The sequence below is a fragment of the Esox lucius genome, chromosome 18, assembly GCF_011004845.1.
Source record: "Esox lucius isolate fEsoLuc1 chromosome 18, fEsoLuc1.pri, whole genome shotgun sequence".
Taxonomy (NCBI): domain Eukaryota; kingdom Metazoa; phylum Chordata; class Actinopteri; order Esociformes; family Esocidae; genus Esox; species Esox lucius.
This window is the reverse complement of record NC_047586.1, coordinates 27,121,334-27,134,570: the sequence shown is the minus strand read 5'-3', so window position 1 is coordinate 27,134,570 and position 13,237 is coordinate 27,121,334. Positions and strand designations below refer to the sequence as shown.

At 39.1% G+C, this 13,237-nt stretch overlaps 1 long non-coding RNA gene across 1 annotated transcript; it reads right to left on the bottom strand.

Moving 5' to 3' along the window:
* Positions 1–5,733: 5,733 nt before the first annotated feature.
* Positions 5,734–7,296, bottom strand: LOC117593306. The gene is made up of 3 exons (XR_004574752.1): positions 6,738–7,296; positions 6,556–6,598; positions 5,734–6,084 (listed from the first exon to the last, which is right to left on the bottom strand). It is a non-coding gene; the product is annotated as an uncharacterized LOC117593306 (long non-coding RNA).
* Between the last annotated feature and the right edge of the window lie 5,941 nt (positions 7,297–13,237).

Below are 13,237 nucleotides of genomic sequence, written 5' to 3'. Positions count from 1 at the left end.
CCAGAAACAACATAGAAATTCATTGACCGTGCTCAACCCATCGCGTTCTGCATATCCATCAACGCAATAGGCACCGATTTTCACTTCACCCTTGTTCAGGGCGTGTTGTATTGATATATTCTCATCGGAGGCCACATTTTCAAACCACTGTATTGAGCTGTTTGATAATCAATCAATGAAATTTATCAATCAATCACAAAGTGCTTTACAGAGACACCCGGCCTTAAACCCCAAGGAGCAAACAACAGCAGTGTTGAATTTCATTTTAATGTCTTCTGACAACGTTTGTAGTTGTCTGAGGGGACCAATGCAATGGTGTCCTTGGTGAGGAATCTGTTGCAAAAGACTTTCATGCAAGCTGAAGCAATCGTAATTGACCGGAATGGGTCAACAGCACCACACTCCAGGAGTCTGTAGCGCAGACAACCCTCTCTCAAGATGACCACATCATTCACGCAGTAAGCCTTTATTTCATGCTGCATGACAAAGGGGTCTGCAGAAACAGTTGCATACCATTGCAAAAACTAATCTTTTTCTTCAGCCATCATGGTATTCACACCATAGTAATGCAGTTCCGGATGGGGGCCAGCATAGTTCTCATTCTCCTTGATGTTAAACTTGTAAGGAAAGTAGCCTTTTTTCGAATCCTTAAAACCCATAGCACATGTCAAGGCTGACAGCTTCATAGGTAGGAAGCAATGACTCTCAATGTATCTCTGATTGAATGTGCTGTCTGTAAAAATCATGAGCTTGCTACCATTAGCAATAAGTGTCGTGCCAATACCATTGTTAGTAAGGGATTGCATCAAGATGTAACCATCGAAACCTTTAGAGTTGTGTGCTATAAATGTGTAGTCATTATATTTCGGTTGCCTAAACTTTTGGAAAAAAGCTGCGACACAACCATCTCCGGCTGAACACCACGTCTCATTATCAAAGCTTATCACGCACACAAAATTTGCAGTGTGTACACCATTCACCGGATTGGCAATTGTCTCGAAATCATAAAATATGTAGCGCTCACTGGGGTCCTTGGGCTTGGAGGGTTTTATAAAACACTGATGATTCATTTCAACCATCAGATCCACGTTACAATTGGGGCACATGTTAACCATGCACCTGTGTGCTTTATAGTTGGTAATACCAACATTGTAATAACGGCCGCAATCGACACAATATTTCTTCTGGTCACACCTGCTAACCCAACGATCCACACTTTTGTGATGCTTCAAGCGTTTATGCTGGCTATAACAAAAATCTGAATAACATATCCGTTTACAGTCAGGGCACTGCTTTGTGTTACGGGTTTGGGTATGACAATCTTCATGAAGACAGACACTACAGCTATGTTTACAACCATGATCACCACGGGTGTTGAAACTGGTATAGCATCAGTCACAGACATAAGACACACCAAGAAAACCCTTCAGATTCATGATGCCATAGAAGTGGTTATCATGTAAGTACATAAAGACGGTTCTAGGGCGGGTGTCCTCTCTGTTTTGAAACTTGGTAAAGTGACCATCTCGTGTTCGGTGAAAGACAACAATTTTACACCCTCATTTCTTCAAACCGAACAATATCTGTGAATGCCACACAATCATCTAAAGCTAAACCAGTCGTGTAACTCACGACCACTAACCAGGGCCTCAGGATATGTGTACTGCGGGTTCAACATACCCATCAAACAAACAGAAAAACATGTAGAATCATTATTCACAGCCACATATAAATGCCTTCTTTTTTTATTGATAATTTGCTCTATCAACAGTGTTTGAGCTTTACGTCGCGGGGCATTACCCTCACAGTTTTTGACAATTTGTACCACCAGTTCTAGTGATTCATCAATCATAATCTCGGCATTACTCTGCATAACACTTTGTAAATTACCAAACATGTGTTCATTATATTCATCCGCTCTCATGGTCACATGTACGGGGTCTATCAGAGACTCACCAATCAACTCAATCTGCAGACGATCACCAGGCCTGTGTACAAAGTCTGAAGCTCTAACAATCAAAGTATCCAAGCCTGCCATAATACTTGCGTAGAATGTGCCAAAATCACCAACTTCACCAGTATTTTGTACATTTATCAACGGTCGTAATTCAACATTGTCAAACGCATTACGTTGTATAACTCTAACATTGCCATCAACTAGATTGTGTGAAAAATGGGGGCTACTAAGCTCGGTTAACAAGCCTTGTATTTGAGGATTATTGTGCGCATTGCTGTGTAACAAAGCAATGTTTGATTCATTTGGATTTTGGGGTGTGATCGATTGATTATGTGTAGAGGTTGTTGGCTGTTCCGTGTCTGGTCTGTTGTTAGCATTATCTTTCGCCATTTCTCTAGCTTAACGTGTAAACAACGATACACTATTCAGGTTAAAATATTGTAACTCAAACATACATTTATATACAGCACAGTTTTTGATGGGTTGACGGTATTACCTTCAGCTTTCAAGCATGAAAGAAAACAATGAAACAAAAATCCCCTCATGCTGTGCAGCCACAAGGTAGGGTGTCCATACTCTGTATCATCACCGGGCTGTCCTCAATCTGTTGGAATAAAGAATGTTTTACCAAGGTTCAGCTGTATGCATAGTCAATTGTTAGTAACACTTTAGAACAAGCCTAAACATTTCTGTAAATATTACACAAAAACACAAAAAATATCTGCTCAGGTTTTGTAAGATCACAACCGCCCAGTCCAACTGACACAGATGCTGTTCACTTGGTCTAAATACAAATAGGACTAACCAGCGTATACAGGTAATTAAAGCTGATTAACAATAATGTCAAATGTCTACTTACCAAGATTTGAAGGCCCAAAAATGTGTTCACCAAACACGGTGGGTGTTTAATTCCGCTCAACCTAAACCAGCTAAAAATGCATGGATTGCGCAATCGTAAAATTGATTTACACATTCTTAAAAACTTAAAATGTCTCGTTTGTTAGCGTTTGTAATTGCAGCACAATTCAAATAAATTACTTCAAATAAAATAACTTGTACTTACAACAGAAACGATATACTCCGCACTTGAAACAACAGCTGACTTCTGTGGATGCTGCGGGTTTAATTACTGTCTTTACATCGCAGGTAGGGGGCCTCCAGCAAGTCACGCCTCTTAACATAACTATTTAGTTCTGATTATTGTTGCCGTTTGACAACCAAATATATTGATACATCCTGTCTGGTAGAACCGCCATTCTCATTCGTTTTCGCGGCTCAGCCGTGACATCACGTCCTATAATTTTATATATTAACAATAAACTAATCTGCTTATATATAAATGCTGGCGATTGTCACCATATCGCCATTAATCTGTTCTGATTTTTGATTGCTGTATTACGGTCTTGTGTTTGTTAAATGTTGAACAGATTAATGGCGATATGGTGACAATCGCCAGCGTTTATATATAAGCAGGTGGGTTATGTTACAAATGGGGCTTAAGGTTTCAGAATGTTAATTAACAAATGGGACTTAGGGATCCGGAATGTTAAATTCCCAAGAAATAAATAAGTGTTGTGTCAGCGATAAGTTGTTTGGTGTTCAACAAAAGGGTGCCAGGGTTCCACTGCCATGTGGTACAACAGATGTAAACTTCCATGTTTTACAATGTGCATGTAACATGGTGTTTTTCCACAAGCACAGAGTTACACGTGAGAGACATGCTTTTTGTGTAAGGTATAAAGGAGGGGGGGTAGGGACTTAAAATGTGGATAGTTTCAGCCCATTTTTCATTTTAACAAGAGATGGGCTTTACAATGATATCTGCCCTGTAGTAATGGTCCCTTAATAACCACTATTACAAACTGTAGTATATGCAGGTTGAAAATCATCCCGTGTTTCATGGTTTGTAGTCCAACACAGCACTACAGCAAACTAATATCGCATTAGCAATGCTATAATTTTGAAGGAAGAGTCATGGCCTGGGTCAACCACACATTACGCAAAGGTGGATTGTGCCGCGGTTTGGGTTTTAAAATATTGTTATCAATAAAAACATGGATTTAGGCACATGTGTATGTATGAGCAATGCTGAGTTTTGTAATAAATGTGTTTGTTTTAAGTAAGCATTAACTTTTAAGTTGCATTATATGGCAAAACCTTACAAAGTTACCCGCCAGGTAGCGTATAAATTTGCATGAACAACGACGAATCGTTGACAGGTCAGGATATGTTATTTCAGGTAATTAAAACATTCGTAAAGGCGTCTTTTGAAATTGTACAACAGGGATCAACGCAAGTTTGTTTTCTACACATTGGTAGAAATGTTTAATAATAGGCAACGTTGGTTAAAAAAAAATACTGTAGTATCTGCATTCTCATAATGACCAACTCTTGAAATCTGATTTTTGATAGTTGTATTACGGTCTTGTGTTTGTTAAATGTTGAACAGATTAATGGCTATATGGTGACAATCGCCAGCATTTATATATAAGCAGATTAGTTTATCGTTAATATATAAAATTATATGACGTGATTTCATGGCTGGAGTGACAGCTAGCTCAATTTGCGGCATCGGCAGCTCGCAGTGGCATTTCCGGTGGCAGGTTGAGTTAGTGGCATTTTTAGTGTCATGTTGAGTTAGCAGTGGCATTTTTAGTGGCATGTTGAGATGCCACGGCATCTTCCCCGTTAGCAGTGGCATTTATAGTGGCAGGTTGAGTTAGCAGAGGCATTTTTAGTGGCATGTTGAGTTAGCAGTGGCATTTTTAGTGGCATGTTGAGTTAGCAGTGGCATTTGTAGGGGCATGTTGTTAGCAGTGGCATTTTAAGTGGCATGTTGAGATGCCACGGCATCTTCCCCGGTTAGCAGTGGCATTTATAGTGGCAGGTTGAGTTAGCAGTGGCATTTGTAGTGGCATGTTGTTAGCAGTGGCATGTTGAGATGCCACGGCATCTTCCCCGTTAGCAGTGGCATTTAAAGTGGCAGGTTGTGTTAACAGTGGCATTTTTAGTGGCATGTTGAGATGCCGGTGGCAGGTTTAGGTGGCAACGATTTTTCCTGAGATGCCACGGCATCTTTTGCCGTTCATATGGGATTTTCGGGTGGCAGCCTGAGATGCCACAAATTTACTAGACCAACTATGGGGTAGAACGGTGGCAAACAAGGGCTGTGTCCGAAATCACCCACTGCTCAACATATACAACCAAACCAGTAGCCTGTCGTAATGTAGAGGAAAGAGCATATCCGACTGCAACTGCTGGTGTTTGTAGCATTTGCTAGTGAGATACCTTATAGTTTATAATTGTTAACATTTGCCAATATTACACTTGGTAGCATTTCCATGACCCTATTTCTTCATTTTTTTCAACGTTTCTTTGATTATTTATAATATTTTATTTGTATTACAGTCTGTAATGTTGCAGTGCTAAGAAAAGAAATTGGTGGTAGCCTATGTTTATTTTTTAATTTAAAATGCAATGACAAAATACTTCACTCACTCAAATAAAAGACTGTAGTTTAAAGCATGATTACATTCCTGGAACAATATTTTGGCTATAGGCTTACACTTGGCAAAGCACCTGCCAATGTTTGTGGCAATTGCCACTGGCCCCCTGTGGCAGCTGTCCCTTTCTGATTGTAAATTAAGATTTTGTAAAAGATTACCTATCCAAAATTATTGACTTAAAACCCTCAACATTTAGCTTACTATACTAGGTGATATTTATACGTATCTGTGCATCACAGGACTCTAATTTAAAACCATATGCAAAGGTCTTGGTATGAATTACTAGGCTGTATTTAGGAACAAAACTCTTTAATATAACACAATATAAAAATATTTTAACAATCACTGTTCCTCAAATCTTGTAAACAGTCTGTAATTGTTTTTATCAACACATTCTTCCCAGAAGTTGTCATAGTCCTTTTTTCTTTCAAAAACGAATGTACAAAGTTCTGCTGGAGAATCCTCATCCAGTTCCCCATCCCAGGTGTCCATCTCCTGGATGGCTTCTTTTCTTTCTTCTCTGTCCATAAAAAGGACAGCAGGGAGTTTCAGTCCTCCATTGAATGTTGCCTTATCGCACCAGTCAGCTGCAGCCAGGCTATGTAGGATAAGAAGGTTTTCCTGCAGTAAAAAAAGTATGTTATTAATAATTTATGTTTTTCCCAAGTCAAGACTTCAGACTTATAGAGCATTTACAGTACATCTGAATGAAACATTAAAATAAATTGTACCAACAAATGCTGTATTTATTAACACTGTGGGTTCCATCTAAAACCCGCTAAACTAAATGTCAGTATATATTCATAATTGTCTTAATTGTACATGTAAATAAAAAAAAGAATAAATGGTCATGCAACTAGTCTGTATCCAGAGCATCTTCAATACACATCAAACAAAACAAAAAAGCTTCCTGTCACAGTAAGCAATGCTATATTCTATGGTCAAGCAACCGACAACACTTGTCTCTCTGACTGCAACACATACACACTTATTAATATATTACAGATTGCCAATTTTGACAAGATAACTGTCCTGAGTTAAATACATTTATGTGGGAAATGGTTTTGGGTAGGAGTTGACAAATGGTTTTACCTCTTCGGTGGTCTCGGTTTCTTCAGCTGCCTTTCTTGCAGCTCTGGGGAAAAAGGAAATAATCTGTAAATGTGATTTATGTAAAACATCACCTGCTAATATGCCACAGCAAGCATAATGCATTAAGTGATGTTTCATATCGAATTGCACACCAACATCGGAAAGAACATCCTGTAGCCTACCCTTTCTTTTTCTTTGAAGGTTTGGTGGTTAGAAGCACAGATTCTGCTTGGTAACGACACATGTAACAAAAATTATTTTTAATAATAAGCATGTCAGAAATTATCAGCTTCAAACCCATTAAAGTATTTCGTCTTGTATACTGTACATTTATGTACTCATTAAAATTAATAGTCATACTCAAGTACTTCAGTTTTGATTTTAACAACTATTAGCAGAAAGTCATGATTCTATTTTTCTTGTTGTGGTATGTATTCTGGAAATTATGTTCTCCAAATTATCCAAAATCGAGTGACACTTGTTGTATGGCATAACTTACTCAGTAATTAGTTTTCCTGTAAATGTAGTTGTATTATTTGCAAACATTACCTCTGGTAAAATGACCTCTGTTATGAATAGCTGCTTCTCAACTACAGTTCCAGGTACTATCAGTATTTTTTCCAGTCTCTGGATAAACCTTGTCTGTCTGTGGTATTAAGTAAGTAAAAAGCATGAAAACAATTTGACAGGGGATATTAAGAAGGGTTAACAAAGAAAATTGTAAAATGTTGCACAGTCAAGGCAACATTTTAATTATTCATTACTCCCGTTCCCCCTCCTCTGCCTGAAAAGTAATGTCAATCCTTCCCTGTATAACCAGCATTCATCTGACTAAAAAGGTTTCCTTCCCAAAAATGACAGGATATTAGTTTCAAAATCAAAATAGTTAATGTGCTCGGTTACTATAGCTTTCTTCTTCATGTTGTCCTTATATAAGGTTCTTATAAATTTGGTCTTTCAAATACAAATAGTTAATATGCTAAACATTTTCATTGTGATATGGAATATATCTGTAAAGATCCGTGACTTCAATGTATGTTCCAGTCACATACTATTGTGATTGCGATTGAAGACCAGGAGTTGTGTCCACAAATAAGACCAAAAGAGAACAGTCTACATACCTTCATGTCATTGAATAAAGTCACATGTTTGCTGTAATGTTTTCTGAGGAGAGGATCAAATCCTTTGTGTTTCCACAGATACATTTTGTTAGACAGAACATGCCCACTTAGCAGGTTTTTCTCCAGATCCTATAATAGTATAATATAAAAGTATTTTTAGAAGTTGATTCAGTTTTTACCAGCCATAACAGACTGTAATACAAATAAAATATTATAAATAATCAAAGAAACGTTGAAAAAAATGAAGAAATAGGGTCATGGAAATGCTTCCAAGTGTAATATTGGCAAATGTTAACAATTATAAACTATAAGGTATCTCACTAGCAAATGCTACAAACACCTGCAGTTGCAGTCGGATATGCTCTTTCCTCTACATTACGACAGGCTACTGGTTTGGTTGTATATGTTGAGCAGTGGGTGATTTCGGACACAGCCCTTGTTTGCCACCGTTCTACCCCATAATCGGTCTAGTAAATTTGTGGCATCTCAGGCTGCCACCAGAAATCCCATATAAACGGCAAAAGATGCCGTGACATGCCACTAAAAATGCCACTGCTAACTCAACATGCCACTAAAAATGCCACTGCAAACTCAACATGCCACTAAAAATGCCACTGCTAACTCAACCTGCCACCGGAAATGCCACTGCTAATGGGTAAGATGCCGTGGCATCTCAACATGCCACTAAAAATGCCACTGCTAACGGGGAAGATGCCGTGGCATCTCAACATGCCCCTAAAATGCCACTGTTAACTCAACATGCCACTAAAAATGCCACTGCTAACGGGGAAGATGCCCCTAAAATGCCACTGTTAACTCAACCTGCCACTAAAAATGCCACTGCTAACTCAACATGCCACTAAAAATGCCACTGCTAACTCAACATGCCACTAAAAATGCCACTGCTAACTCAACATGCCACTAAAAATGCCACTGCTAACTCAACATGCCACTAAAAATGCCACTGCTAACTCAACATGCCACTGAAAATGCCACTGCTAACTCAACATGCCACTAAAAATGCCACTACTAATCAACATGCCACTAAAAATGCCACTGCTAACGGGGAAGATGCCGTGGCATCTCAACATGCCCCTAAAATGCCACTGTTAACTCAACATGCCACTAAAAATGCCACTGCTAACGGGGAAGATGCCGTGGAATCTCAACATGCCCCTAAAATGCCACTGTTAACTCAACCTGCCACTAAAAATGCCACTGCTAACTCAACATGCCACTAAAAATGCCACTACTAATCAACATGCCACTAAAAATGCCACTGCTAACAGGGAAGATGCCGTGGCATCTCAACATGCCTCTAAAATGCCACTGTTAACTCAACATGCCACTAAAAATGCCACTGCTAACGGGGAAGATGCCGTGGCATCTCAACATGCCCCTAAAATGCCACTGTTAACTCAACCTGCCACTAAAAATGCCACTGCTAACTCAACATGCCACTAAAAATGCCACTGCTAACTCAACATGCCACTAAAAATGCCACTGCTAACTCAACATGCCACTAAAAATGCCACTGCTAACTCAACATGCCACTAAAAATGCCACTACTAACTCAACATGCCACTAAAAATGCCACTGCTAACGGGGAAGATGCCGTGGCATCTCAACATGCCCCTAAAATGCCACTGTTAACTCAACATGCCACTAAAAATGCCACTGCTAACGGGGAAGATGCCGTGGAATCTCAACATGCCCCTAAAATGCCACTGTTAACTCAACCTGCCACTAAAAATGCCACTGCTAACTCAACATGCCACTAAAAAGGCCACTGCTAACTCAACATGCCACTAAAAAGGCCACTGCTAACTCAACATGCCACTACAAATGCCACTGCTAACTCAACCTACCACCAGAAATGCCACTGCTAATGGGGAAGATGCCGTGGCATCTCAACATGCCACTAAAAATGCCACTGCTAACTCAACATGTCACTAAAAATGCCACTGCTAACTCAACCTACCACCAGAAATGCCACTGCTAACGGGGAAGATGCCGTGGCATCTCAACCTGCCACCGGAAATGCCACTGCGAGCTGCCGATGCCGCAAATTGAGCTAGCCCCTGCTGCATGGCTGAGCCGCGAAAACTAACGAGAATGGCGGTTCTACCAGACAGGATGTATCGATATATTTGGTTGTCAAACGGCAACAATAATCAGAACTAAATAGTTAAGTTTTATCCTGAATTTCTATCATTGCAGCCTGTATAGTTCTAACACAATTTGAATCTAACGTGAAGAACGATGACATGTAACCAATGACAAAGTTAAGAGGGTGACTTGCTGGAGGCGCCCCGGCTGCGATGTGAAGACAGTAGTTAATTCCACAGAAGTCAGCTGTTGTTTCAAGCGCGGAGTATATCGTTTCTGTTGTAAGTACAAGTTCTTTTATTTGAAATAATTTATTTGAATTGTGCTGCAATTACAAACGCTAACAAACGAGACATTTGAACTTTTTAAGAATGTGTAAATCAATTTTACGATTGCGCAATCCATGCATTTATAGCTGTCTTACATATTGCCTGTTTAAATCTCCGGTTGAGGTTGAGCGGAATTAAACACCTGCCGGGTTTGGTAAACACATTTTTGGACCTTCAAATCTTGGTAAGTAGACTTTGACATTATTGTTAATCAGCTTTAATTTCATGTATACGTTTGTTAATCCTATTTGTATTTAGACCAAGTGACCAGCATCTGCGTCAGTTGGACTGGGTGGTTGTGATCTTACACAACCTGAGCAGATACTTTTTGTGTAAGTTTAATTATTTACAGAAATGTTTAGTCTTGTTCTAAAGTGTTATTAACAATTATGACAATTATAACAATATGTATACTGAACCTTGGTACAACATTCTTTATTCCAACAGATTGAGGACAGCCCGGTGATGATACAAAGTACATTAACACAATGGATTCAGTCACACACAGCGTGAGGGGATTTTTGTTTCATTGTTTTCTTTCATGCTTGAAAGCTAAAGGTAATACAGCCAACTCTTCAAAACTATGTAAATGTATGTATAAATCGCTGGCGATTGTCACCATATAGCCATTAATCTGTTCAACATTTAACAAACACAAGACCGTAATACAACAATCAAAAATCAGATTTCAAGAGTTGGTCATTACGAGAATGCAGATACTACAGTACTTTTTTTTAACCAACGTTGCCTATTATTAAACATTTCTACCAATGTGTAGAAAACAATCTCACGTTGATCCCTTTTGTACAATTTCAAAAAACACCTTTACGAATGTTTTAATTACCTGAAATAACATATCCTGACCTGTCAACGATTCGCCGTTGTTCATGCAAATTTATACGCTACCTGGCGGGAAACTTTGTAACGTTTTGCCATATAATGCAACTTAAAAGTTAATGGTTACTTAAAACAACCATTTTTATTACAAAACTCAGCATTGCTCATACATACACGTGCCTCAATCCATGTTTTTATTTATAACAATATTTTAAAACCCAAACCGCGACACAATCCACCTTTGCGTAATGTGTGGTTGGCCCTGGCCATGACTTTTCCTTCAAAATAATAGCATTGCTCATGCGATGTTAATTTGCTGTAATGCTGTGTTGGACTTCAAACCGTGAAACACGGGATGATTTTCGACCTGCATGTACTACAGTTAGTAATAGTGGTTATTAAGGGGCCATTTCTACAGGGCAGATATCATCTCAATTAATCTCCTGTTAAAATTATAAATGGGCTGAAACTCTCCAAAATCGTAAGTCCCTACAACCCTTCTTTATATCTTACACAAAAAGCATGTCTCTGGTGTAACTTTGTGCTTGTGGAAAAACACCATGTTACACGAACATTGTAAAACATGGAACCCTGGCACCTTTTGTTGAACACCAAACAAGTTACCGCTGACACAACACTTATTTATTGTCTGGGAATTTAACATTCCGGAACCCTAAGCCCCATTTGTTAATTAACATTCCGGAACCCTAAGGGCCATTTGTTAATCAACAAACATAACCCACCTGTCATAACACTAGTCTGTTTTACTCATCAGACGTTGTAAAACATCAAACACTGACACATCAATGTAATCATAAATCACAAAGTCACCGGACATGCATATGTCACTCCTGAAGTCCCGCCCGTACACACGTCATACAGGAAGTCCCACCCTAACATACATCATACCGGAAGTCCCACCCTACAAACCTGGATGTCCCGCCCACCTGTCACATCAATGGAAGCCCCGCCCTCCAGGGCCATAAATCACCATTCTGACACATTATACCCTACATTAACTACTAACTATTAATTTAAGCAAATGTCATTTGCTATGTTGGTGCAATTGCCATTGCACAAGAAATTGGAAATGCCACCAACTCTAACACTGACAGTTGCAAGTTCAATTCCATGAAGAGGTAAAACCTTTTGGTTGTATTTAGCAAAATCAACCCTAACCTCAGTGATGTCTTCCCTAACCCTATCTTAACCTACACTCCAATTTGTAACATATTTTTAACATTGTTGTAAATGTCTAAGATATGATACAATATAGCAGTATTTGTAACGTTTTAACAAAATTTTAACATACTGTCCGTTTTATTGGCATATCCTAACATAACATACATTTGGCTGCCACAGATTTACCTACACAGTTACATTTACCCCAGGCTCATAAATTAGTAAGTTGCAGAAATTATTGCTTTACATCCAATTTTAAATTATGTTGAGTGAACTATAGAATTGTCAAATAAATTATTACTAATGGATAGGAAATAAAGAATTTCTGGCACATTAAATGTAAGGATGGTGAGTCAAGTTTTTAAATAAATGTCACTGCCAAATCAGCATGTCCCAGTATCACTATCTGCCAGGTGGGCTTCCTAATCTGTATGGGGATGGTGAAACGGTTAATTATTGGGAAGAGAGGAGACAGTGTGCCACTGGAATGTTTATGGGAGGGCTGGAGGGAAAAGCTGTCGTTTTGATTGATGTCTGGCAGTGAAATGTGGGGGACTGCTGTGTTTGGAATATTTAAAGGGGAGCTGGAGTAACACTGCTGAATATTTAAATAGTGTGAGCTACCAGTCAGTACCATAACATTTGTGTATGTGTGGCTCTCACGATTATTTGAGTCAGATCTTTTTGCACAATATTTAGATTCCAATTATTTTTTTTTACAATCTGAATTAGGTAGTTTTACACCAATGTTAGAAACGTTAAAAAAAATACCATGCGAGTTATGTCAGTTTAAATAAGAATGTCTAGCCTAAGGGTGCAGCAGAGCATTTGTAACGAGGACCGGCGTGGGAGACGCACGCCCTCCCCCCCAGCGTGGTTTTCGGCGTGCGTCATCGTCGGCCTTCTAGTCACGCCGCTCCTCCTCCCACGGCACTGTCATGTCTTGTTATTGCACACACCTGGTGTCCATTCCCTCATTAGGTTCCCTATATTAGTTCCTGTGTTTCTGGGCGTCTTTATGAGGTATTGTTCTATGTTTGGTGTTGCAAAGAGTACGCTGTTACCACGTTTCATTTTGCGTTTGTACGCTTTTCCTTTGATACG